The sequence below is a fragment of the Felis catus genome, chromosome A3 (assembly GCF_018350175.1).
Source record: "Felis catus isolate Fca126 chromosome A3, F.catus_Fca126_mat1.0, whole genome shotgun sequence".
NCBI lineage: Eukaryota > Metazoa > Chordata > Mammalia > Carnivora > Felidae > Felis > Felis catus.
Genome location: NC_058370.1, coordinates 18313560 through 18339366, shown reverse-complemented (window position 1 = coordinate 18339366; position 25807 = coordinate 18313560).

The following is a 25807-nucleotide window of genomic DNA, read 5'->3' as shown; positions in this document are numbered from 1 at the left end:
CACCCTCCCCGCCCCCACCAACCAGTGGTCTCTGTGGCTCTGTGGAGCAAGAATGTTAGCTGGACACTAGTCATTGTCCTGGCCAGGAGGCCTGATCAGAGAGACTAAGATACCTGGCCAGACTGGATGTGAAATTTATCGTGGGACTTTGAAAGTGGCTCAAACTATAGGAACTGTGCCAGTGCTGAGGATGGAGGGGAAAACAAAGTGGTTTCGATTTAATCTCCAAATAATTTTTTTTTAAACAAATAGTGCACTTTACATGCAGCTATGCCATACTTGGCTATCTTCCTTCCATCTGTCCTTCCTTCCTTTCTACTGTATAACATATCATGGGCCTCCTTCCCCCTCATTCTCTTTAATGGCTGCTTATTCTCTTACAGAAGGGTGTGCCACTTTTTTTCTAAGTCATTCCCCTATTGATGGGCGAGTTGCTTTGTTTCTGATTTTCTGGTATTGTGAGTAAGGCTACAACGAACATCCTTGTATACCTCCCCTCGAGCACAGCCAAGTGTTTCTGTAGTGAAATGTCTGGGTCAGAGGGCATAAGTCTTTTTCATTTTGATGGGTCCTCTGCCAAATTGCCACCCTAAAGGGTTGTGGGAATTTACGCTCCAGGGGATGGTGATTTTTAATGGACTGAGTCTAGAGAAACTCACCCCCTGCCTCGTAGTGGGTATGAGCTGGAGCCTCCAGACCTTTGGAACATGGGTTTGAGTCAGGTCCTTTGCAGGAGTCCAGTCCAACCCGCAGGTGCTCCCCTCCACAGAGCTCACATTTAAGCCCTAAAAAACAGGAGGACTTAATCCAGTCTCTATCAGATCTAAATCAGAACATTTTTCCCCTTTTGCCATTTTAAATTACCTCTCAGCTCAGCCCCAGACTGAGTAATTCAGAGTTAATGGGATATGAAAGTCATGGTCCATGGCATGATTGCGGGTACCTAGCCAGAGGCAAGCAAGATTTATTCTCTTGGAACCCAACTGGGTTGAAAAGGGTGATAAATCAGCATGGCTACTGCTAGCTCCCCTTCTGCTGCGAGATTCATTCCAGTTTATCAGAATAATCATCTTAGGCCTTGAGACTGGAGATAAACAGCCAAAGCCAGAGCCCCACTATGCGGTAAGAAGGAGAGATGTTTTTCTGCAGTCTTCCTAGATGTGTTTGGGCAGGCGTGGGTGGGGACTTGTTACTTTGTAACTACAGTCCAGCAAAAACCATCAATCGCCCAAGAAATAGGCTGGGATTTTGTGCTGAGGAATACCACTGGCCTGAGGCTGATGGTCTATCTGGGGGTGTTGTGTGAAAGAAGGCTTGGCATCATGTGCTGATTCGTGCTGTGCTGTCCTGTCCACTGAAGCCACAGACACACTTTTCCCTGACTGGTTATCCCTGTGTCCACCATTCTGGCTTTTGGATCCTCCTGGGTTGCCTTTCTACTGGTATGGCAACCATTCTCTCATGTGGTTTTATGGTTATTTGTTAGACTTTCCCTTGACTGACCCCCATTGGTGACCATAACTTGGCACAGGGCAAAAGTCATGAATAGATCAGTACCAGTGGAACCTTAAAGGGGCCACAGTGTGCATGCATATGCACAGAATCACCTTGAGTGATAACCCAAAATGTTAAGTGCTAGCATTAACTGGGCATTCACTCAGGCTTAAACCAAACTGCTTTACAGGTATTACCCGATTTTGTCCCCCAAACCATTGTGTGAGGTTGGCCCTACTGTTATACCCATTTTACAAGTGTGGAAACAGCTTGGATGGGTTATTAATGATTTGCCCAAGATCACAGAACTCACAATAGTACCTACAGAGCTCATGTTTGCTGTTTCCACACACATATTTACACAAACATCCATGTGCATAAGTACATATGCACGCAGATACCTAAACATTCAGATACAGAAACACACACACACACACACACGTACATACATAATCAAGGAGAATGTCCCACAAAGAATGAGTCTGAGGCTTATGATTGTGAGAACAATGGTCTGGGTCCCTAGCCACCTTCTCCTTGAAGCCTCCTCACATTGTTTACTGTAGAAACTTAAATAGAAAGAAAAGGCCATTGCTCAGATTGTTGGAATTTAGGGTGTTGCCTGGGGAAGGCAGGAGGGCGGTGTGTGGGGTCACTCAGAATAAGGTTAGTTTGGGGTTGGGACTTTGGCCATGCAGAGTGGGATCCTTGTCTACTTCATTGTGAGGAACAGGACCATCTTTTGGGTAGATGCACATTAACTGGAGTTATGATATTGAGCTATGACCCTGGTGGTAAAAGCTACCATTATAGGAGTTTTCTCTCTAGGGCCAGATTCACATGGGAATGTACCGGAAGAGTCCACCCTCAGACCAGTGGGCTGACCAGGGGAGACGGTCTTGTGATTTTTAAGGGTACCAGGCTGAGATATGTCCATCTTATAATAGGGCTTGTCTGGCCACTGGGACCAGAAGTCCTTGTAATCCACTGACCATGAGCCTCTTTCCTTGGACAGGGCTGGGACAGACCCCAACACCCCTGCTGCTGGGACAGCTTGATCTGTCCTTCTGTGTTTGACCAGTCCCCTTCCAACCCCACACCTGCTTTTTGAGAGACCTTGATAAATCTGATCAGATTATAGCCCTGACCCTCAGGCCTGGGGGCCTTCTTGTTTGTCTCACATGATTCTGCTCAGTTCTTTGATCTGGTTCCTACCAGTTTGCTAGATTGGATTCACATAAGGAGGCCTTCTTGAGGGATGCTTTGTTCTAGTCCCTAAGTATTGAACACAGTCATTGCAGGAGATGCCAATGATGTCCCACAGATATCCCATCAGCCAGCCCTGGAGGTAACCTGTGGACAGTTCCCATATACACCAAAGGCTTCCAGTAACTTCTTTGCCTGAAGGTGTTCTTCTGGCCAGGGTATTATGTTCAGCCCTCAAATAGGGCAGGCTGGCAATGCTGGAGAGTTAGTGTTCTGGGAATAGCCCTTGACAGTGAAATCACAAAGACAGCAGCTTCCTTGTTCTTCAGTGGTGCAGCTTTGATGTATGCTCCACACAATCTGCCAGAGGGTCCCCAGTGGTACTGAGCCCCAGTTGCCCACAGTGGTAGCCTGTACCTTTTATTGGCTTCCTTCTCTTCCCTGTCTCACTTTCCTGGTGCTTCCTGAGGTCACCTCCCAAATAAACTGCTTGCATCCAAATCCTTGTCTCAGGCTCTTCTTTTTATGGGAACCCAGGCTAAAGAGCTATATTCTGTTTACTCAGGAACAGTTTCCATTGATTCCCTTTTCCTCACATGACCCAGCCTTCTCTTCCTCTTTTCCGAGCCCCTTTGGACAACCTTCCGGGAGCACTTAATCCCAGAGCTAAGAGCACACCATTGAAGTCAGACAAATGTGAGGTCGAATCCTGGCTAGGTCACTTATTGACTATATGACCTTGGGCAAATTACTCTCTGAACCTCATTAATCTTTTAAACAATGTAGATAATGATATACAACTTTCAGAGTTGTCAGAAAGAATCAATGAGATAATGTATGCAAAGGGCTTAATGCAGTGCTTGGCAATTAGTAGGTGCTCAATAATGTCAGACAGGCTTTCATCTTTACTCTGAACAGAGGCTGGTTTCTTTCAGTTAAGGTGCAAGCAGATCTCACTCATTGACAGCTGATAGGCGGGTTTGGCCTGTGTGGACAGATGTGGGGGTGCGGTTGAGCCCTGAGCGGGGTGGGGGTGGGTCTGAGCATTCAGGAGGGGCACTAGTGAAATGATAGGCCCCCAAGCGCATTGGCAGACACTGCCTCTGTCTTCCTTTGATCCTCTACTCGGGCCAAGTCATTGGTTCCTAAAAAGGCCCTACGTTTTCCTAGCTCTGCACTTTTGCTTATCCGGTTCCATCCACCTGGTTTGCTTTATTTCCCCCAACCCACCTGTTGAAGTCCCATTCAAGCTCTTATAATAGGGCATAACTCAAGATACATACCAGAGTTTTTTCCAAACCTACATATTTGGGACTTGCCCCAGAGACTGATTAAGACTATCTGCTGTGAGGTGTGGGCATGTGTATCCTGAAGAATTTCCTTACTTAGGATGATCTATATACCTCTAGGAAAGTACCACTGGTATCATCCGTAGAGTCCAAGTGATGGACTCAAACAGACTTGACTACCTGTGTGCCGTTGGGAAACCTACTTAACTTCTCTGAGCCTCAATTTTCTCATCTGCAAAATGGGGGTAATAATAATACTTATTCCATATGTTGCTATATGGAGGAAATAAGATAATAGAGGTGGTGCTCAGGAAAAATTAGTATCTGCGTTAAACCATCCCCAATTCCCAGCCAGAGGCAATCACTTCCTCAGTTTTCCCATCTGGCTGTCTGGACTTGTGTTACACACTTAGGGAAGCAATCCTCCTCTTAGAGGCCTGCAGTGTTAGTGGCTCCCTACCCCCACCCAGAACGTGAGCAGCTGAGGACCGGGGGGAAGCAGGGATTGTGTATTATCTTCCATGGGCTCTCACAGCACCTGGCATGATGTCTCACATGGAGCTTGTGCTCAATAAATTTTTGTTGAATTGAATATAAAACCATAAGAAACTAATGTATGTGGTTATGTTAGGTACCTGCATAATGCGTTTTTGAACAGGCTTTTGATTAGTCTTAGTGTCCGGGAGACAGTTTCCTACTGACAGTGCATTTGGAAATTGCCAGGAGGGCAATAAATATGCACATAAAATTCTGCTTTTCTTAGACCTGGACAGAATCCCTTTGTTTCCTGGGGCTTCTGGTTGCCAGGCACCCACAGACACTGGGGCTGTCACTGGGCTACATTCTCACTCTGGACTTGTCAGGGACCCTCTTGGCTCCATTTGTAAGCCCAAGAGCCAGAACTCGGCCCTCCAGAGAGCACAGGGATGGGGGGTCCTGTTCTGTTTTCTAGACTTGAGGCTCATGAGCTCCTGGTTTGCATTTCGTGACTTGAACCTTAGTGTCCACGGCTCACAGCTGTCCCTGCAGGCTGGGGATCCTGCAGTGCCTTAATTAACTCCAGAGACTCTCTGCATTGTGCTGTCTCCTGGGGACCCGGGCTGCAAGTACAGTACCTTCCCTCTAAGAACACAGGGGTCCCTCCACACAGTCCTGCAGGGGAGGGGTCTGGAGGCACAAGGCAGCCCAGGGATCTCTCTAGGAGATGGGTCCTGTTGCAGGGCTGAGCCTGTGTCCTGGGCAAGCCAAGGGATGCTTGAACTCCAACCTCCAGCAGTCTTTAAGTTTCTCCTTTTTTTAATTTTAATTTTTTTTTTTTTTGAGAGTGAGAGAGCAAGTGCATGCGTGTGCGCAATGGGGAAGGGGCAGAGAGGGAGAGAGAATCTTTAAAAATTTTTTTTAAATGTTTTTTTATTTATTTCTGAGAGACAGAGGCAGACCGCGAGTAGGGGAGGACCAGAGAGAGGGGCACACAGAATCCGAAACAGGCTCCAGGCTCCAAGCTGTCAGCACAGAGCCCGACAGGGCTCAAACTCATAAACCACGAGATCATGACCTGAGCCGAAGTTGGATGCTTAACCAACCTAGCCACCCAGGTCCCCCAGGAGAAAGAGAATCTTAAGCAGGCTCTATGCCCAGTGCAGAGCCCAATGTGGGACTTCACTCACTCTTAATCCTCCCCCTGCGCCCCACTCCCACTGTGCCTGGACATCCCTCCCTCATCCTTACTCAGGGGCCTTCATGTAAAATTATGTCGCCTGTTAGACACCCCTCAGTAGCCTGCACTTTTCTGCCAGAACACTCAGGCTGTTTTTAGTATCTTGTGCTGCTGCTAGGTGGTAAGACTTACGAGAATAGATCCTGACGAGCTTGGGTCTTCCACTCCCCTCTGTGTCAGGCCAGCAGAGGGCCCGTTATAAGTATTTGTGAAGTAGAAGATTAAAATTCTGTTTTTTAAAAAAATTCACTTAACGGTATGTTGTGAGCATCTTTCCTTGTCAAGAAATGTATATTTACATTGTCATTTTTAATGGGATCATGGTATTCCATTGTATGGAGGTACCATAATTGAACTGATCTATTGCTGGACAAAACGTTGCCTCCCAATGTATTATAAACAGTGTTGTAGTTGGCATTTATGTGCAAACATGTAACTAATTTGCTCGATTACAAAGGTTATACCAATTTAAATGTTCAATAGCAATGCTTAGTGCCTTTCACACACCCTCCTCAACACTAAGTATTGTTATTACGTGTGTTTTGCCACTTGTAGCCATAGTTTAAAGCTGCATTTCTCTGATAACCAGGGATATTTATTTTTTCATTTATTTTTTCATTCTACAGAGAGTTTTTGAGGGCCACCTCCATGTTATTTGCAAAATGAACATACTCCAGCATCAGCACCACATTGTACCTTGGTGATACACTTAAAATGTGGTAGGACAAATCTCTTCTCACTTATTCTTTAAAATATCTTCTATGCATTTAAAATATCTATATGCATTTTTTGTGCTAGATAAGTATTAGAGTTATTTTGTCAAATACCTTTAAAAGTCTTATTTTGTTATTTGGAGTGCCTGAAATTTACAGATTTAGAAAGGAATAAATCTTTATTATATTGGGTTTTCTCACTCCAAAGCATGACATGGGTTTCCTTGCAAGTTTTAAAAAATGTCTCTTAAAAAACCCCTCAAATATGACCATCCAAAGACGTACACTATTGACATCTGTCCCAGTACCTTATCGGATTTTTGAAAGCATACACATTGACATAAATATATATTTATGAGGTGCACACACTGTTTTATAAACTAAAATAACTCAACATATTGTGAGCATCTTTCCATTTTCGTAAAACAATTCTACATCATCATTTTACAAACGGCTGTGGTAGTATTCCTTTGTATGGATGTATCATTTAACGAGTTCCTTGTTGACATTTAGTTTGTTTCAAAATTTTAATAAATCAAGAATGAACACTTTTGCACAAATACCTTCATATCTTATCTTTTTAGAGTAAATTCCTGTATTTGGAAAGTTTGGGTCATAAGGTGCGTGTATTTTTATTTTTGTTTACTTTTATTTATTTTTAAGTTTTATTTATTTATTTTGAGAGAGTATGCATAAGAGCAGAGGAGGAGCAGAGAGAGAGGGAAAGAGAGAATCCCAAGCAAGCTCTGAACTGCCAGTGCAGAGCCCAACCTGGGGCTCAAACCCATGAACCATGAGATTAGGACCTAAGCCGAAATCAAGAATTGGATGCTTAATGGACTGAGTCGCCCAGGCACCCCCCCCCCTTAAGGTACATGTATTTTTAGATAAATAACCAAGCTGAACTTCAGAAACTTTGTATCAGATTGTCTTCTGGCTGCAGCATACAAGAATGGTTATGTAAATCCAAACGGAAACTAGGAAAATAATTCCATTTGCAATTGCATCCAAAAGAATAAAATACTCAGCAATAAATTTTACCAAGGAGGTGAAATATTTGTACACTGAAAAATACAAAATATTGTTGAAAGAAGTGAAAGCCTACCTAAATAAATCAACAGAGATTCTGTGTTGATGAATTGGCCGATGTAATATTACCTTAACATTATCAGATTCAGTGCAAACCCTATCAGAATTCCAAAGGAATTTTTTCAGGAATGGAAAAGCCAATCCTCATTCTCCTAGAGAATTTCAAGGGCCCCTGAAAAAACCAAAACAATCTTGAAAAAGAACAAAGTTGGAGGATTCAGACTTCTTATCCATAAAGATAAATCAAAACAGTGTGGCACTGGCATAAAGATAGACATACAGATCATTGGAATAGAATGGAGAGTTTAGAAATAAACCCATAGATCTAGAGCCGGTTGATTTCTGGCAAGGTTGCCAAGTCCATTCAATGGGAAGGAAATCTTCATCTTTAACAAATGATTCTGGGACAAGTGATAACCACACGCAGAAGAATGAGGTTGGGTCACAAACTCATATCAGAGGAAAAAAAATAATTTAAAATGAGTCAACAACCTAAATATAAAAATTAAACCTGTAAAACTCTTAGAAGAAAACATAGGGATAAATCTTTGTGATCTTGGGTTTAGCGATGGACTTTTTGATACGATACCAAAAACACAAGTAACTAAAGAAAAACAATAAACTGGACTCTGTCAGAATTAAAAACTTTTACATCAAAGGACGTTATAAAGAAAGTGGGGGCACCTGGGTGGCTCAGTGGGTTAAGTGTCCAGCTCTTGATTTGGGCTCAGGTCTGGATCTCACGATTTGTGGGTTTGAACCTCATGTCAGGCTCTGCGCTGACAGTGTGGAGCCTGCTTGGGATATTCTCTCTCTCTCTCTCTCTCTCTCTCTCTCTCTCTCTCTGCCCCTCCCTCACTCCCACTGTCTCCATCTCTCTCAAAATAAACTTTAAAAATATTAATTTTATGTTATATGAATTTTACCTCAATTATTTTTTTAAAAAAAGCAATGAGATAATGCAACATGTAACTTGTGATCAGGCATAAAAGGGAACCTCATAGACTGGAGCTGGCATTCACTGTGACCTCCTCGCTTCCAGAATGGTGGTCACATGACCCAAGAAAGAACCAGGAAAAGAGCAGCACACCAGGGGTTACCTGGCATTGGAAAACCAGGTCCCACAATGGCAGTGACTTGAGCCTGCTATTTTCTGCCAATAAAGGGACTATATACATTTGCTTTTGGGGAAAAAGAGAATGTTCATGTATCCTGTGTCTTTGCCTATGCCCTGGACATGGTGAATCTTTCAAAAGAGATGAAAAGGAGGTAGGAAGTGGGAATCCTGGGGCTATGCGAGCAAGGATATTCTAGGCAAAGGAGCATGTGCAAAGGCCCTGAGACAGGAGCATGTTTGACCTGTTTGGGGGCAGTGAAGGGAGGCTAGGCTGGCTGGGGCAGAGCTCAGGAGAAGGAGAGGCAGAAGGTCACAGTGCCCTGACTGGGTAGAACCTCATGGCCACTGTGAAGACTGGCATTTACTTAGTGAAAAGGAAAGCCAGCCAAGAGTTTGAGCTGAAGAATGACGTGACCTGATCTCATGATCTTACTTAGGTTTTAACAGGTGTGCAGTGATGGAGAATAGAATGTAGATGACTATGTAAATGACTGATGCGTCACAAGTATGATGAGAGTCCAGGGTGTTTAGAGGGTGTAAGACAGGAGACCCTGACTTGGTCTGGGGGGACAGGAGGGCTCATTTAGGGCTCCGGTAGCATTTGGGCCTTAGGGTAAATGGAGGGCACTGGGGGGATTGAACAAGGGGTGGGGATTTTGGCCATGACTGTAAGCAGATAAGATGGTGGTCACACTCCCTGCTGGGGGATGCTTTGGGAGATTTTCTCAGTTGGGAGCCTGAAGCATTCGGCTGGCCATGGGCCTGGAGCAGGCTCAGCGTGCTTGTCTGGCCTCGTGGGAGGAGGAGAGGGCGGAAGGCAGGCTGGCAAGCCTCAGGGCACGGCAGGACCTGCTCGCTTCACCGTCACTTGTGAGATATGTCAGGCATCCGAGGCCTCCCATGGCTCTAATTGAAATCCTCTCTGTCACTGATATGTCAGGGGAGAGCTGGCTCTGTCCCTACATGAAGTCCTGGATGGAAGCCTGATGGCCCAGGTAGGAGGTGCTCTGGCAGTTTAAACACTCACTGCAGACGGAACTGGTCGTGACCTCCATGGCATCCTGGGTCTTCTGGCTGGGCCAGTGCATCCAGGAGAGTCTGTGGTCCTAGGCCTTAAAGCTGGGGACACACATGTCTGGTAACTGTCCCCCAAACGTGTCCATATCAGTGAGGGTCAGTGGGAAGCAGATGGCATGGTCCAATTCGGTTAATTCAAGGAGGAATTAATAAAAGGGCTATTTATTAAGAAGTGGGCACGGTGTAGGGAAATCAGATCAGGTAGTGCCATGCTGGGGCTAGTCCCCTCCTTAGAGCCAAAGGGAGGGGGCAGGAGGAAGCACTAAGCATCGGAGCCTGGGTGGAGGGAGGCATGAGAGAAAGCTGGGGGGTAGGAGGTGCACCCCTCAGCGAGAGCCAGCCAGATCCAGGAAACCTCGCAGAGGCCTGGAGGCATAAATGCCCTGGCTATACTCTTCTCCTTTCCTCTGACCCCTACTAAGACTCCTCAATGGAGTTCTTGCTTCAGCAGCACGTATACTAAGACTGGGACTCCAGAAACAGAGGTCAAGGGAACCTGTCGATCTAGTCCATACAGGTAGAGAAGTGTAGTAAGTGGACCTGGAAGAACAAATGGAAGATGTCCATGTTCCTCTGGGCTAGGTCCTGCCCTGGACCCAGGGTCCGGTGCTAGATCAGCCATGGTCCCCATTTCCAAGGAGCTCTCCGGGACGTGGCAGTGGGACAGGAGAGACACACAGTGGGGTTAGTGCCGTGACAGGGGATAAGCAGATTGCATGGACTTTTAGTTGTTGGGATCATTAAACCAGGAGGAGGGGTGGGGGTGGGGAGGGGATGCTTGGCTGCTCTCCCCAGTTCACTGACGGGAGCGTGTTCACAGAGCTTGTAGAGGTGACGTAGATGTGAGACTTTGCAGATAATACAGGTAACGGTAACCATGCAGCCTCACAGGCGTGTTGAGGTTAGCTGAGACTCTGGTTGGAGACTTCCGAGCACACACTTAGCACCTTGCTAGTGAGCTGTGAACAGTAGTCCCGTTGTTCTCTGGCCTTAGTGAGGTAGTCCACTTAGTCTACCAAGTTACCAAGCAAGACAGGTGAGTCAGCTGGCATCTCTGCCCAGCTGTGATTCGCGTGGTTACCGTTAGTGAAGTGCTTGCTCCTCGTCATACACACGTTCTCTCCACCACTTCCATGGGGAGGGAGTAGGCAGACAATATTTATTCATTTCCCCTTCCTCTTGTGCTTCCCGTGATGCTTTAAAACCACGCCTGCACATTCTTTGATATTCCTCCTATTGAGGAGGGGGGGTGGTCTGTGTCCTCTGCCCTTGAATTTGAGCTGTTCTTAGTAACCAGTAGAATGCCATAGAATTGATCCTCCTTCGGAGGCTAGTCTGGGACGTGTTCCCTGAAAGCCAGGCACCAGGGAAGAAGTTCAGTTCCCCCGAGAAGGCTGTGCTGGGGAAGCCACATCTGGGCACTTTGGTCCACAGCCCAGCTGACTGCCAGCGGTAAGGGCCAGCCACGTGAGGGAGCCATCCTGCATGTCCAGCCCAGTTGAGCTTTCAGATGACGGCAGGTCCTGCTGCCACCTGTCTGCAGCCACAGCAGAGAGCCCAGCTGAGCCCTCCCCCAAATCCTGCCCAGTATAGTCACTAGTGAAATAAAGTGGCTGGTTTGGGGTACTAAGCTTTGGAGTACGTTTTATACACCAACAGCAACTGGAATGCCACTCTGATGCCTCCCTGTGGGTGGAATATTCTTCCCCACCTCACTGACTTTAGACCTGGTCACACGATTAATCTTAGCTATTGGGAAATGAGTGGATGCAATGCCCTCCACATTTGACCAAAAGCCTTAAACATGCTCAGGTAATTTGTCCAGCCCTCTTGCACTCCTGTGCCTGGCCATGGGACGATCACGGTCCAGATACCTGCTTCCCTTTATCCTAAAATGAAAGAGACCCAAACCTACCCTACAGCCTGAAGCAGAGCTGCCCTGCTGGCCTACAGGCCTGTGAGTGAGAATGAGATGCTTGTTGTGGCAAACCTCTGAGATGCTCCTTACTCCATATTTATCTCAGCGGCAGCTAAGACAAGACAGGTGGGCAACACTGTTATTCCCATTTCCCAGATGGTGAAACTGAAGCATAGAGAAGTTAAATGAATTGCTCAGATCATAGCTAGAAAGGGACAGAGTCTGCCTAGAAACTCACTTTTAACCATTGTCTCCAGAAAGGCACAGTCACTAGTCATTATTCATGGGCCCACGTGTGTTTCCAGGGTCCCCGCTCAGCCCTTGGCTTGGAGATATGCAGTAACTTCAGTTCCTGGAGGAGCTGAGGACACTATGAAATAAATAGCCAACAAAAGCCTGTTTTCCAGTATCTAAAGCCTCAACCTTGAAACCTCAGCTGTTATCATCTGTTATCCTTCACAGAGTACGGAACAAGCAGCCAGGTGCTTGGAAATCTATAAAAGCCATGCTGCAGCCTGAACACATAAGGAAAGCAGGCAGCTCTCTACTTCATTCTTCCTGCTTGGGTCTCCAAGGTGGGGCATCTTTCAAAGCATTATGAATTTATATGCATTCAGAGTTGGAGTAAAATCCGTTTAATTGTCCATCACTGTGTTTGGCTGTATGCCTGTGTGTATGTATGTGTGTGTATGCATGCTTGTGTGCGTTCCACCACGAAAGAACATAGTTGGGCTAATGAGGCTGGGCTTTGGAGTCAGACATCAGACATGATGCTCCCATTGTGTGACCTTGGATGAGTTTTGCAACCCTTGTGAGTCTTCTTTGTATAAATGGGGACAGTAAGAGTAAGGAATGGGATTGGTCTCCATGAACTAATGTATATAAAACACCTACCTTCTTGGAGGGGCTCGGTGAACATTTATATCCTTTTCCCCTCTGGTCATCTCTTATAAACAGTTACTGCAAATTATAGATGGCCCAACTTGAGGACTTTCTGTGAGCTCTGCTAGCATCTGGGGAGCTGTCCCCACTCTAGGGATAGAGCAGGAGAGAGCTCCTTTGTCAACTGGGCCCTGGGTCCTATAGCCCTGCATCCGTAAGTCTGAAGTCCTCTGCCTAAGCACCAAAAGGCATTGTGGTACATTGCAAAAGGGGCTTAAACTAGGAGATACTTGGGCCTGAGTTGAAACCTTGTCTTTATTATTTATCAGCCAGGTGACTTGGGTAATTACTTAAAGACTCTATGCTTTGTTTATTTTCCTTTCTGTGAAATGGGCATAATATCTGTATCCTGTTTACAAACATATTAGCAGGACTCAGTATGGTGTCCGTCAACTGGTAAGTGTCATGAGGATAGAATGGAGCAACACATCAATACTTGTCCCTGACATAGTAGGCGCTCAGTTAACACTGGCTCCCCTGGTACTACTGTTGGGATAAGGGCAGGACTTTTTAAGGCAGGGAACTCAATAAATTTTAACTGAATCTGAGTCATCACTGTATGGTTGACCCTTGAACAACACAGGCTTGAACTGAGAAGATCCACTTATGTGTGGATTTTTTTTCGATAAATACAATACTAAATGTATTTTCTCTTCTGTAAGGTTTTTCTTAACATTTTCTTTTCTCTAGCTCCTTTGTTGTGAGAATGTAGTAAGTAATACAACATACAAAATATGTGTTAATTGACCACATGTTTATGTTATCGGTATGTTATGTTCTGGTCAACAGTGACTATTTGTAGTTAAGTTTTGGGAGAGTCAGAAGTTGTATGCAAATACTTGACTGCATGGGGAATCAGTGCCCATAACCCCTACCTTGTTTAAGGATCAACTATAACAGCACACTCTTGGATCCGTTTTGGAGCTCTTTGATTACATTTTGAAGAAGCTTAGGATCCAGAGTCTATAAATTGGCATTTGCAGAGCCTGGCTCTGTCTGCTTTAAGAGACATGATTAGCAACTCCCCTTAGCGCTTCCTATCCTGCATGCTGACCATACTTGCAACCTGAGGGCATTTGCATATGGTGTTCCTATTGCTGTGGGCACAAAAGTCATCCTCGTTGTCACCATTGTCCTCTTCCTCCTCCTCATCAGTGTCATTACTACCACCATCATTCTCATAATGACCACCATCAATATCGTGATCATCAAGATCACCCCCGTAATCACCACTACCACCCCCTTCATCATCATCATCCCCAGCGGCATCACTCCAATCAGCATCACACGGCTAAGGCAACTGTTACTGGTACTCCCACCATTTATGGAGCCCTTGCTCTGTACCGTACTCGCTACAGTCTTATTAACTCTTTGTAACAAATCTCTAAGGTAAATACAATTACTATCCCCATTTTCCATACGAAGCAACCAAGACATGCAAGGGTGAAATAATGTGCCCAAATGAACTACTGGTGAGGACGGGATTCAAATCCAGAGGAGATCGCCCCTAGGCTGACTCTTTTAACTAATACACAAAGCTGTTCCTCACCATTCACCCCATAATCCACCTTTCAGATCTCAGCTCAAATATCCCATCCTTGGAAGTCTTCCTTGACTGCCTGCATCACCACTGTCAGCACACAGAGCCCCCTTGAAGCTTTCTTTCTAGTGCTTATCACGATTTGTAATTTTACATTTACTTGTGTAATTGTTTGAGTAATAGCTGTCTCTTCCAGTTTCCATGAGGGCAGGGACATGAGGGACTGGGTTTCTTTTCTGTGCCAGCTCATACCTTGTGCCTAGAGTGGAGACTGGCTCAGAGTAAGCAGTCTGCAGTATTGTGGAATTAATTAATTAATCAATCCTGCCTGTATCCTCAGCCCAGCTACAGTCCTGCTGCTTGGTTCTCTGATTTTTGCAGGTTTCTTTCTTTCCTAATCCGTCTTCTGGTGGGCTCTCTGGGTTCTAGCAGAAGCAAGGGTCATCCTCTTTGGGTCACCGTTAGCCCGGGAGGCTCTCCAAAACTGGCTCAGAAACACGTCATCGAGAGTGGACAGTTTGGGGTGAGGAGAACCAGGAGGCAGGCCTTTGTAGAAAGAAAGACTTGGCAAAGAGGCCATGGATGAATGACCCTCAACAGCAGTGGTGGCAGTGGGACCAGAGTCAAGGGCAAAGCTAACAAGTGTTATAAGGCAGAAATGGCTGGGCCTGGTGTCTGGATATGGGGAGCAGATGGCCGTGAGGAGTCATCAGATGCTCTCAGATTTCAACTCTGGAGGAGGAATCAAGCTTGGTGACATCGACAGCCTTGATGGATACCCCAGTGTTGTCTCCCGACACACAGTGGGCTCCTTTATGTGTCTTGTTTTTACATATGCTCTTTCTTCTGCCTGGGCTGCCCTCTCCTTCCCTTCTCCACTTGGAAGACCTCTACTTACCTTTCAAGGCTCAGCTCAAAGGACTTTCCTGCCGTCCGTAGCAGAAGTTGTTGCTGGCTCTGCTGCCACATTTTGGTCAGATCTTTCCTAAACCACGTGCCATACTGGGTTGTCCTCACATATTTATGTGCCCATATGTCCCATTAGCTAGGAGCGCTTTAGGAGCAGGCTTTGCAATGTCCTTCTCCTTACCCTTCAGCCTGGACCTTCCCTCCCTCTCACTTTCCTTTCCTCCTACGGATCTATGCAAGTCCTGTAATGCTACAGTGTGACACGTGCTCTATTAATGACCAGACCCACAACAATGAGAGACAGGGACAGGGGAAGGGGGGAGGTGGATGATGGCAATTTTAGCTGAGGTCAGGGCCTGCAGGAAGAGAGCAAACACCTCTTCCTGCTTGTGGTGAGACTGAAGGCTTCTGCCTTGATCTTTTGATATAAACCATTTGATTTCCTGACACACTGAAGTTTGCCCTGTCTGAGGCTGGATTCAGGTCACCCATCACTCTGGTGGTGCAAGCGGATGGGAAAGTGGGTTTAAGAATAAAAGCACCCCTCCCTGTGGGTTTCTTGTTCTAAACTATGTTATCTGTAGCCAAAATGAGATCGGCAGCGGAAGGTATGTAGCTGACCGCCCCCCTCCCATCCCACACTCAGTCCTGTGCTGCAAACGTTCTCTGAGTGGAGGAATCTGTAGGGAGGTTGTTGCCAAACCCATGCACCTGCTCACGTGATCACTCTGGTGCTGTGGCTCAGGTGGACTTTTGGCATCGAGCTTGGTGATGGAAACGGGGGGCCTTCACATAGTCTGCAAAATGCTGCCTGATTTCAGCCCTGGGCTCTTTGATCATCTTGCCTCTTGGGACTCAGTGCTGGCACCCTGGGCACAGGCCCACTGGCCACCCAGCAACTTTCTTTACTTCCGGTTCTTATTTGCTCTTGGAGAAACCACTCAACCTCTGGGTGCCTCGTGTTCCTCTGCTGTTCAGCGTGGAGGGCGGCGATGCGTGCCTCGTGAGATTGTGGTGAGTGTTCGGACTACCTGGAGCGGTGCCCATCACACAAGTGTCACAACAGCACTGGCAACCACTGCTACTCCACCACCATGGTAGTGTGGCCACCATGGTCACCTTTGACACGGGGTCCTGATGTTGTTCTTCCAGTGAACTAGATCTCGGCGAGCCTGGCACCTTCTCCTTGTTCACGTGTTACGCCAATGCCGTGTTCTCAGAGAGGTCCTCTCTGACCCCCCCAAACCCAAAGTAGTAGCCCCACTCTGCCACTCTCAAAACTGTCTATCCATTATGACATGGCTCTGTCTACACCACCCACTGCACTCTACCTTTGGATTGTGTGCTTGTTCATACTGCCTCCCCCATCCTGGAGTGGAAGCGTCTGTGCCTCCTTACCATGGTCTCCCAAGTGTTTGGCACAGCACCATGCACCCGGAAGGGGCTCAGTAATGATCCTATTCTTCTTTTTTTTTTTTTTTAAGTTTACTTATTTGAGAGAGGGGAGTGGGGAGAGAGAATCCCAAGCAGGCTCCACGCTGACAATGCAGAGCCGGACCCGGGGCTTGATCCCACAAACCGTGATGTCATGATCTGAGCCGAAATCAAGAGTCGGATGCTTGACCAACTGAGCCACCCAGGCTCCCCAATAATAATATTAGTGTTCGTTGAATGTCTTCATCTGACATCTGTGTTGTCAGATGTTGTCAGCGTGGCTCCAGCTGAGTCCCACAGGAGGGAGAAATGGAGACTGGGTGAAATTGTGTTTTCATGTTCACTGCACTGCTTCCCCTCTACCTCTTGGTGGAGCCCTTGTAGCATCCTTCCAGTGCACCTAATCCTCTTACTGTCAGGACAGGACTGGAAATACATCATACTAAAGTGTGAATGATTGATAGAGACAAAACACCACCTTCTCCTAAGAGAGCAAAGCCTGACGTAATTCTGCTTCCCCTCCTTCCAGGGAAAAATGTGAAGATGGTGCAGGGCTGAGAGGGCGAAGGTGCTGATTCCAGTTCCTCTAATGAGCTGTGTGATCCCCAACAAGCCACTTAACCCCTCTGAGCCCTCGTGTCCTTCTTTTTAAAACACGCTGGCTCCCACACAGCGTTGTTATGAGTGTCACATGCAATCCCTGTATCTGAAAGTGCCTTGTCTCTTACAAAACACTCCCTGAGTAAGCTGTTGTCATTGCCTATCATCACAGAAAACAAGGAATGATTGAAGTGAGGGACAAGTTGACTAGAAACTAGCAATATGCCTCAGGGATTCCTTGTCTCCCTGTCTCTTTATTCACCACTCAATGCTAACAACTGCCTTGGACGTGACCCCAGGGCATCCGCTTCTGGCTCCTCAGATCCTGTCCTTTGCCCTCAACAGGGCTTTGGCGAGGATCCCCAGGTCCCACATATTTAGGGAGACAAGGGATATTGAGAGATTCAGCCGTGCAGAATCTTAAGGTCAAGTCTCTCTTTAGTCCTGAGAGCCTCTTTGTAGGCACTGGAGTCCACCCAGCCTTTCTTCTGCCCACATGACTCCTCCCTGGGTTCCCAAGAAGCCGACATTCCTTTTCTAGTTCTTCTCCTTGCTGTCCTGGTCAAGCTCCTGAGTGTCCCTCATCCCCAGTCTAAAGTCTCTGCTGGTTGTCAACATCTACTGAAATTGTGGAAAGGCACAGGACAGACCAGGGACATGCAGAGTCGGGCCATGCTTTCTGACAAAGGCAGTATTACATGCGTTTGGGAGGATGTGTCCTGGAGCCTGATGCCTGGGTCTCCATCCTGGCTCTGGTGTTCTCTAGCTCTGTGACCTTGAACAAGCTACTTCCCCTTCACCTGCAAAATGAAGGCGATTTTTATAAGGATTAAAAAGGATTTATTCCTACAAAGCATTTAGAATGGTACCTACCTAACAGAGAGTGTTTGTACTTAACACTGTAAGTACAAACAAACAGTGAATGTTGGCTTTAAAAATTATTAATAAGGGCTCATTAATTATTAACAAGTCAACTGCTTCCTTATTGGCAATCTCTACTCAAAGGTGAGCTCACATTTGAGGTGGGCGGTCCATATAAGTTCCCTTTCTCCCTAAACCGTTCCTGAGAGAGGTGTGCACCTGAGAACGTGTGGTACTAATTCTTTATTCCTTCCTATAACCATGCCCTTTGCCAGGCAACTTTGTGGCTGCTCAACTAATGGCAGATGCAGGACCCTGCCCTTTGATATGGGACTCAGACATGTGACTCAGGGGAAGAAGTGGGCAGAAGCGGACCACTTCATATTGTGCTAGTTCTAAGCCTAGGTTATAAGGTGCCTTTGGTGTTTTTGCTTGCTATCTTGTGCCTCTGTCATCATCATGGAAAGAACACATCTGGCTAGCCAGCTGGTCAGAGGAGGCTGAAAGACACTGGAAATGGTGAGAACAGAACTACTCCTGACCCTCAGCCTAGAGCTACCCATCTATGCCTTTCCTAGCTCAGCCAAGCCAGGCCACGATCAGCAGAACCCCCAGCCAACCCACAGGTGCACAAAAAAAATAACTGCTTATTGTTGAATGCCACTGAGATTTGTGGTTGTTTGTTAAGTGACAATAGCTGATTGATACACTGGAAAGTGGTGAAGAATCACCATGTTATTATTGACTACTCTTGGCTCTCCAAACCCAAAGGAGAAAAGGCTGACGAGCTGGGCTGGACCATGTCAGATTGAAGTGGGCTCTCACTGCTGTCCTTGTCCCCACTATGTCCAAATCTGAGCCTTAGGTCTCTGTGTGCAGGGTTGCATGTAGGAAAGTGGCCAGAAGAGACCGGGAGGCGGTCAGACATGTTCTGGCAGAGCCAGCTCTGCCTGAGCAGAGTACCTTGCTGCTTAAGATGCATGAAAAAGAGAGAGAGAGAGAAGAGGCAGCCAGCCAGGTCTGCTTTGAAAGATGGCTCCTGGATGGCTAGCTGTTCCTGCAGCTGGGTAAAAGAGAAAGAAAATACAACACCCATTGGAAAGTGAGGTGACACCCCCACCAGGCAGTGTCCTAGAGCGTAGCCCCTGTGGGTGAGCCAAGCCAGGGAAGGGGAGGGGAAAGCTAGGCTTTCGTGTATTTATTCCCCTGTCCCCACCTCTCTTTATAGCATACTGTATTCGCCTATTTTAGTACTTGTCTTTACCTGAAATTATGTATTTGTTAGTTTACTTGCTTGTCTCTGTTTCCCATTACCACAGTGTGAGCTACATGAAGGCAGTGACCTGACTTATTTTTCCATGGCTGTATACCCTTTGCCTGAAATAGTAGCTGGCACAGGGTAGGTGATGAATGAATGTTTCCTGGATGGATGGATGGATGAATTCATGTAATGGCCTATGCTGTAACAGGTCAGCCTGGTCACTGTTTGCTCCTTGGCCCTTTATCTTCTCCTAGCATGTCCTTGCCCATGGTTGCAGGAACTAAAAGACCTTAATCAGGAGGCCCATTCTTTGACTCAGAAATTGTTCCCGTCCCAGACACGCCTGGGGTCTGGTACCTGCTCTCTGTCTGCCCCTCTGAACCCTGTCTTGTTTGGTTCCACACCTGGATCACTTCATCTTGGTGATCTGATTTGGACTTTGCTCCCTTCTGGCCCTCCTCCACTTTTGGTTCTGCTGTCTTGAGAGCTAACCCAGAGCACAGCACTTCTGTCACAGCCAGGCTCCAGGACATGGGCCTCTGGGCAAAGTGTCTCATGCCCTCCTTGCTTGCCTGGCAGGGATATTGGCAATCTGCTTCCTTGGATACACCCATTGCAGAGATACGTCAGCATGCATGATGACAGTTCTTACAGTCTAGCCTCTTAAAAGTCTTCGCCAACTTATTTTTATTGTGTTAGCTTATTCTGTTCCCATTTGCTCCTGTAGTGATTCATGCAAATGCAGCTACTTCTATGCAAATGGACTCTGCTAAAACCGTTTGCAGAGATGCCTCTGTGAGCTGCCCAGGAACGCTGTCTTTCAGTGCTCCAGGAAGGACTGCTTGGCTCCAGGGTGCAGAACAAAACCAAAAAGTTTCCAGGTGGAGTGTTGGCTGAATTCCACGGCTGCTGCTTGTGTTCAGTCGACATCCTTCACCCGCAGCTGCTGAGGGAGGCTGGGATCCATCCTTTGCAATTTGACTCCTTCAAGCTCACATACATTTGAGTTACACTTTGTAATTACTGCCTTTGACTTATTATTCTCAGCCTCTGGTTTCCTTTTGATTTATGGTTGGAGCCCCCAGGTCCCTCATCAGAGGCACCGCATACTTGCTCATTACCACATCTACGTATATTTGGCCAGAGTCACTGGCACATTCTCACATGGGCATTTACTTGCAAACAATTCTCCTAGCTCATTGAGCCCTGAAGCTCACTAAATATGTGCAAGGGAGAATAATACTAATGATAATCACTAATAATATTTGATCTCTACCAGGCACTGTGTGAACCATTTACTATATTCATTTCTCATAGCATTCCGTTAAGGGATGCACCATTCTTGTACCCATTCTGCTGAGGAGGAAACTGAGGCAGGGAGAGGTTCAGTCACTTGTTCTGGATCACACAGCTGGTGGAAGTAGAGCCAGGATTTGAATCTAGGTCAAAACCTCTGCTTATAACCACTGTGTCCTCTGAAGGCAGCAAGGGTGGGAGGAGGAATCTTGAAGGGAGCTGAATCTTGAAGACAGTTGAATCTGTAACCACAGAGTGAGCCCTGAGCCCTTGGAAGGGGATTTTGGCAGGCAGGTCTTATCTAAGGGGACTCATGACTGCCTGGGTTCTGAAACCTGGACCCTACAACTGCTGCATCTGTTTCACTCTGGATCTTTCTGTGACTTTTGCCTCTCCTTGGGACTGAGAGGGTGGATTTCTTCTGTATGCTCCTCTAGATGTGCTCTCTACCCCTTCCTACACAGCTCTGTGCCTGGGAGGCTGACCTGTGTGGACTGCATCATCAGGCCTCCAGGTTCTGGTAACTGCTCTCTCCCCTTGTTCCTTCCAGTCTAGGGTGGGTGAGAGCAGCCTGTTCCTATCCCCAGGGTTCTGCACTCTTCTTTGTGGTTTTCCGACACCCTGCCCACACCTTTGTAAATGTCTCTTTACTCAAGTGTCCTTAAATTATCCAGTTGGAGCCTGCCATCTCATTCCCATCAGGACACTTACTGATATCCCTGGGCTTCAGTTCGAGCCATTTCTGATCTTTAGCTAACCAGCTATGGGCAGACCCCATGACTCTACTCCTACCTTAACCATTCACTCTGGTGCTCCTTCCTTGTTCTTGGGCATGCACTGAACTGTGGAAACAACACTTTTCAGGTCAGGTCAACAGTTTTCCCGTCTGTGTTGGATTCAAAGCCTGGTACTGACACTCACTGTAGGGCTTCAGGCAAATTACTTAACTTACCCATGCTGTGAAATGGGGGACATGACTTCACCGTTTTTTTTTTTTTTTATGAAAATCAAACAGCACAATGTAGATCAAGCCTTTAGCTCAGGGTCTGGCACATATAAACATTGGCTCCCCTGGTCTTTCCGTTTCTTGAGCTCTGACTCTGTGTTGGGCTCAGCCTCTTGTCCTTCTGTTGGATAGCTGGCTTTGGTTCTGTCCTGAGGCCTGGAAGGTAGAGCTACGGAGAGGAAAGAAACAACTCCTAGCTCCCCAGAGAAGGGAGACGTGGTGAGGGACTGAGAGAAGGGAAAAGAGACAATTTGAGGGTTTGAAACAATGACACATGGAGAAGCATGAATAATTGCAGAAAGCAAGCAAGGGGAGGGTTAGCCAATGCTGATCTTCATATACACCTCTATTTATTAGCCAGAAGTGCTAAAAGCTGATGTTTCTGATATTCTCAGCTAGAGGAAAGTTCCAACATAATATCCTGGTCCAATGGCCTGATGTCCATGGCTCCCACTAAAACCGATAAAGGAAGCTCTGCCTTATCTCCTTCCCAGCCTTCCCCCATGCCCCAGCAGACCTTTGTCTCCACCATGGAAAGACATCTAACTCTCTGTTTGGATTGAAATTTGGCTGCATTGGCTTCTAGCCTGTGGGATCTCCGAAAGGTCTTGACCACTCCAAACATCATTTCTCTCGTTCTCACTATGCGGGTAATTATAATTATCCATTCATGCAGGAGTGCTGATGATTGAATCAGGAGCAGGTGAATGTGGAAGACATGGGTCTAATACAGAGCCAGAGAAGCATTCTACCCTGAGCCTGTGCTTATTTCTACTTCTTTTTCCTCTCCCTTTAGCAGAGCAGGTGCTCCTTTTCATTTCAGGGGAAACCTGAACATTTATTGTCTTGTGTTTCTTAAAACACATGAAAAACCTCTTGATTTTTATTATTCTTCTACAGCTTGAGGATGATGTACCTCTATCCCATCTCCTCACTCATCAGGTGTGCATTTTTGTCCAGTTGTCACTTTCAAGGATGCTCCCTGGTTCCCTGCAGCCTTGTCGCCCCTCAGCTTGGGCTCAAAGTATGGTTATTCTGACTCCTACAAGGACCTCCGTTTTATTTTATGAATTTTCTTGGGTCCTTCTACCTTCTTATGTACCTTGCCCTTCAAAAGGATTTTGACTTGGGACTTAGACTTCACACGTGATCTGGGGACAGACCGGATATCGGGAGAAACAGCTGGAGATGATGAAAGACCGTGTGGGAGGGCTAAGATTGATTTTTATCTATACCTTTTATTATTTACCACTTATTTTCCTTACTTTGCAACATGAAAAGAGAATGGCCCTTCATGCACACGAGGGCTTGCAGTTTTCACTGGTGAGGCACATGATGACTTCATGGGTGTGTGGTCTGATGTGTTCTTTTTTGCAAGCAGGGGTGAATGGAGGCGTTTCGAGCTTGCCCTCCAGAATTGGGCGTGACTCCTAAAGTGCTCCTCTGGTCAGCAATCTGTCCTGCTCTGTCAACTTCATGTTTTAATTGTATTTGAATTAAGCTTTTAAAGCTCAAAGATATAATTAGTTACATTCCATTTCAACCATGATGATTCACACCTGCTGGTGTGATTCTTGGCCATCAGGTGAACCAGTCTTGCCCGTCCCTGACTGCCTGTTCCCATCACCTGTGCTACTTTGAACAAACACAGATGCCAGGGCCCCCACTGCCTGGGGCTTTTTATCCATTCGGTCTGTTGTGAGCCTGGGAATCTGAATGTTTATCAAATGCCACAGGGGATTCTGATGTGTCACCAAGATTGAGTTGGACAGTGGAGGGGTGAAGTGGGTGAGTTGTTAGTTACTACCCTACAGTTTTATTGCTGTTCTACTTGGAATATTTTGTATTTAACAAGACAATAAGGCAGGTCCTATTCAAGGCAGCATTTAGCTAGAGGCTGATGTTGGGTATCTAGAAAATAAAGAACAAGAGACATCTGGTCCAGGCACATGTTTCTTGTCTCAAAGCAGTGTGATCTTGGGCAATCCACTTTCCTTCTCTGGGCCTCAGCTTTCCAATCTATAAAGTGGGAGGGCTGAATGAAATACTTTCTGTGGGTCATCTAGTGTTGGGATTCATTGATGCTGGGACTCTGTAGGGAAGATACTTCATTGTTAGATGGCGGAAGCCCAGTCCCTTCCTGCTACCCCAACGGGAAACAGACACCAGTAAGAGGAGGGAGAGGAGGTGTCTGGGGAGTTGTGGAGGAGTCTGGGCTGCAGAATTAGCCTTGGGGTTACTTTGGGATTGACCCATGGCTCTCAAATTTGTACTCCTTGCCTTTCGATAAGCTTCAAATGTTTTTGTGGGCACTTGATTCTTATGGGATGAGAGCACTGGGAATTCGAAATGTGGATAGAGTGGACAGTTGGCTTTGGGAGAAGAGGGTCCTCTCTCCTTAGATGAGATGATCCAGCATATAAGTCAATAGAAGACAGAGAGTCCAGAGACCTGAGAACTAAATCATGGTTTGTATACTTTAATGCTGTGCATAAAAAAATTATTACTCTATTATTAAATCCCCGCCCCCCTGCTGCTATATTAACTGGCTCAAGTTTTGGCCCCAGTTCCACCACTAATTGGCTGGGTGATCTCAGACAAGCCAAGCTCCTTCTCTGAGACACGATTGTTTCCCTTGCAAGGTAGGACAGTAGAACTGCATGATCATGTAAAGGCTTTTCCTGCCTTCATCCGATAAGTGTGATCAAAACGTTGAAATTAATAGTTGAACAGCCAGTAATCCGAGGCTCACCTTTCAAAAAGAAAAGGGCCAGCTGGAAAATGGCATAATTAGAAGAGAGAAAGAAGTCTCTCTCAAGAGGCTGCTATTTCACAAAAAGTCAGCCTGTCTGTGATAGTCTAAGCAGCATATTATGATGACAGGGAAACACAGTGGCTGTGCCGAAAGATGAGCAGCGAGTGGTAAGTGGGGGTGTTTGAAATAGAAAAGTCTATTTTAGAAGACATCTAATAAAGCTGGAGGAGGCAGCCCATACAGAGATACTGAGCCGGCATCCTGCCACCAAGACTCCAGTCCCTGCTGCTGAGTCCGGGGTCCTGGGACTGTCCTTGGCCCCAGCCTGTGGGGAGGAAGGCAGGGAGCCAAGGCTGCAGGGGGGCCAGGTTTGTCTGAGGAGAGGGGCATGTGGGCAGAGGCCCCAGGGAAGGGACAGAGGAGCATGGCACCCTTGCTGTGAGCCCCACAAGATCTGGGCATGGCACTTGGGCGGGGAGGGGCATTTCTCCAGGCTTGTACGGGGGCTACACAGGTGCTAGGAAGCAGCGAAAGCCCAGCAGCTAAGCGCAGAGACCCTGGAGCCAGACTGCCTGGGTTTGAATTCCAGCTCTTAATAGCTGGGAGACCTTAAGCAAGTCACTTACCCTCTCTGTGTTTTCTTATTTGTGAAATTGAATAATACTAGCTAATCATTGGGTTGTAGTGAGCATGAGTTCATATTTGTAAAGCCCGTGGAACAGAGCCTGGCTGCACAGTACCTATGAATATATGTATGTGTGTGTATAGTATATATGAAGAAAGAGAATGAATGTATGTCAGTTAATGTGTGTTAGAAATGTGTGTTAGAATGGGGGCTGGATGGGGCGCCTGGGTGGCTCAGTCGGTTAAGTGTCCAACTTCGGCTCAGGTCATGATCTCAGGGTTCGTGGGTTCAAGCCCCACATTGGGCTCTGTGCTCTCAGCTTGGAGCCTGGATCCTGGTTCAGATTCTGTGTCTCTGTCTCTCTCCGCCCCTCCCCCATTTGCACTCTTTCTCTCTCTCTCAAAAATAAACATTTAACAATTAAAAAATAAAAAAAGAATGGTACCTGGAACACAGTATACATTGAATCAATGCTTTGGTTGTTATGATACACAGGCGCTGTCCCTAATTCATGCATTCATTTGTTCATTCATTTATTCAGTCTTCTAGCAGACATTGGCAGAGGGATGCCCCAGACATTATATGTAAATACTGGTGGAGTGATGCCCCAAACATTACACATATAAATATAGGATATACGTGTATGTGTGTTATAAATGCATTTATGTCATAAATTTATATATAAAAATATAATGTGTGTATGTAAATAAATGTGGCCTATGAGATAAATCTCACCTGCTTCTTGGGCTGAGGGCTGAGGCTAAATCACTGCCTTTGGTTTTCAGTTAAATAAGTCACTTTGAAAGCCAGCCTGTGCCAACACCCCCAGTACCCCAGCAGCCTCTCTCTGGTCTCCTCTGAGTATTGGGCAGATCTGTGGAGCCCCAGGCTTATATCCCAGCTACCCAATGAACATCTCTACTGGGATATCTGCAGGTAACTCTACTGGTCACACCCCCCA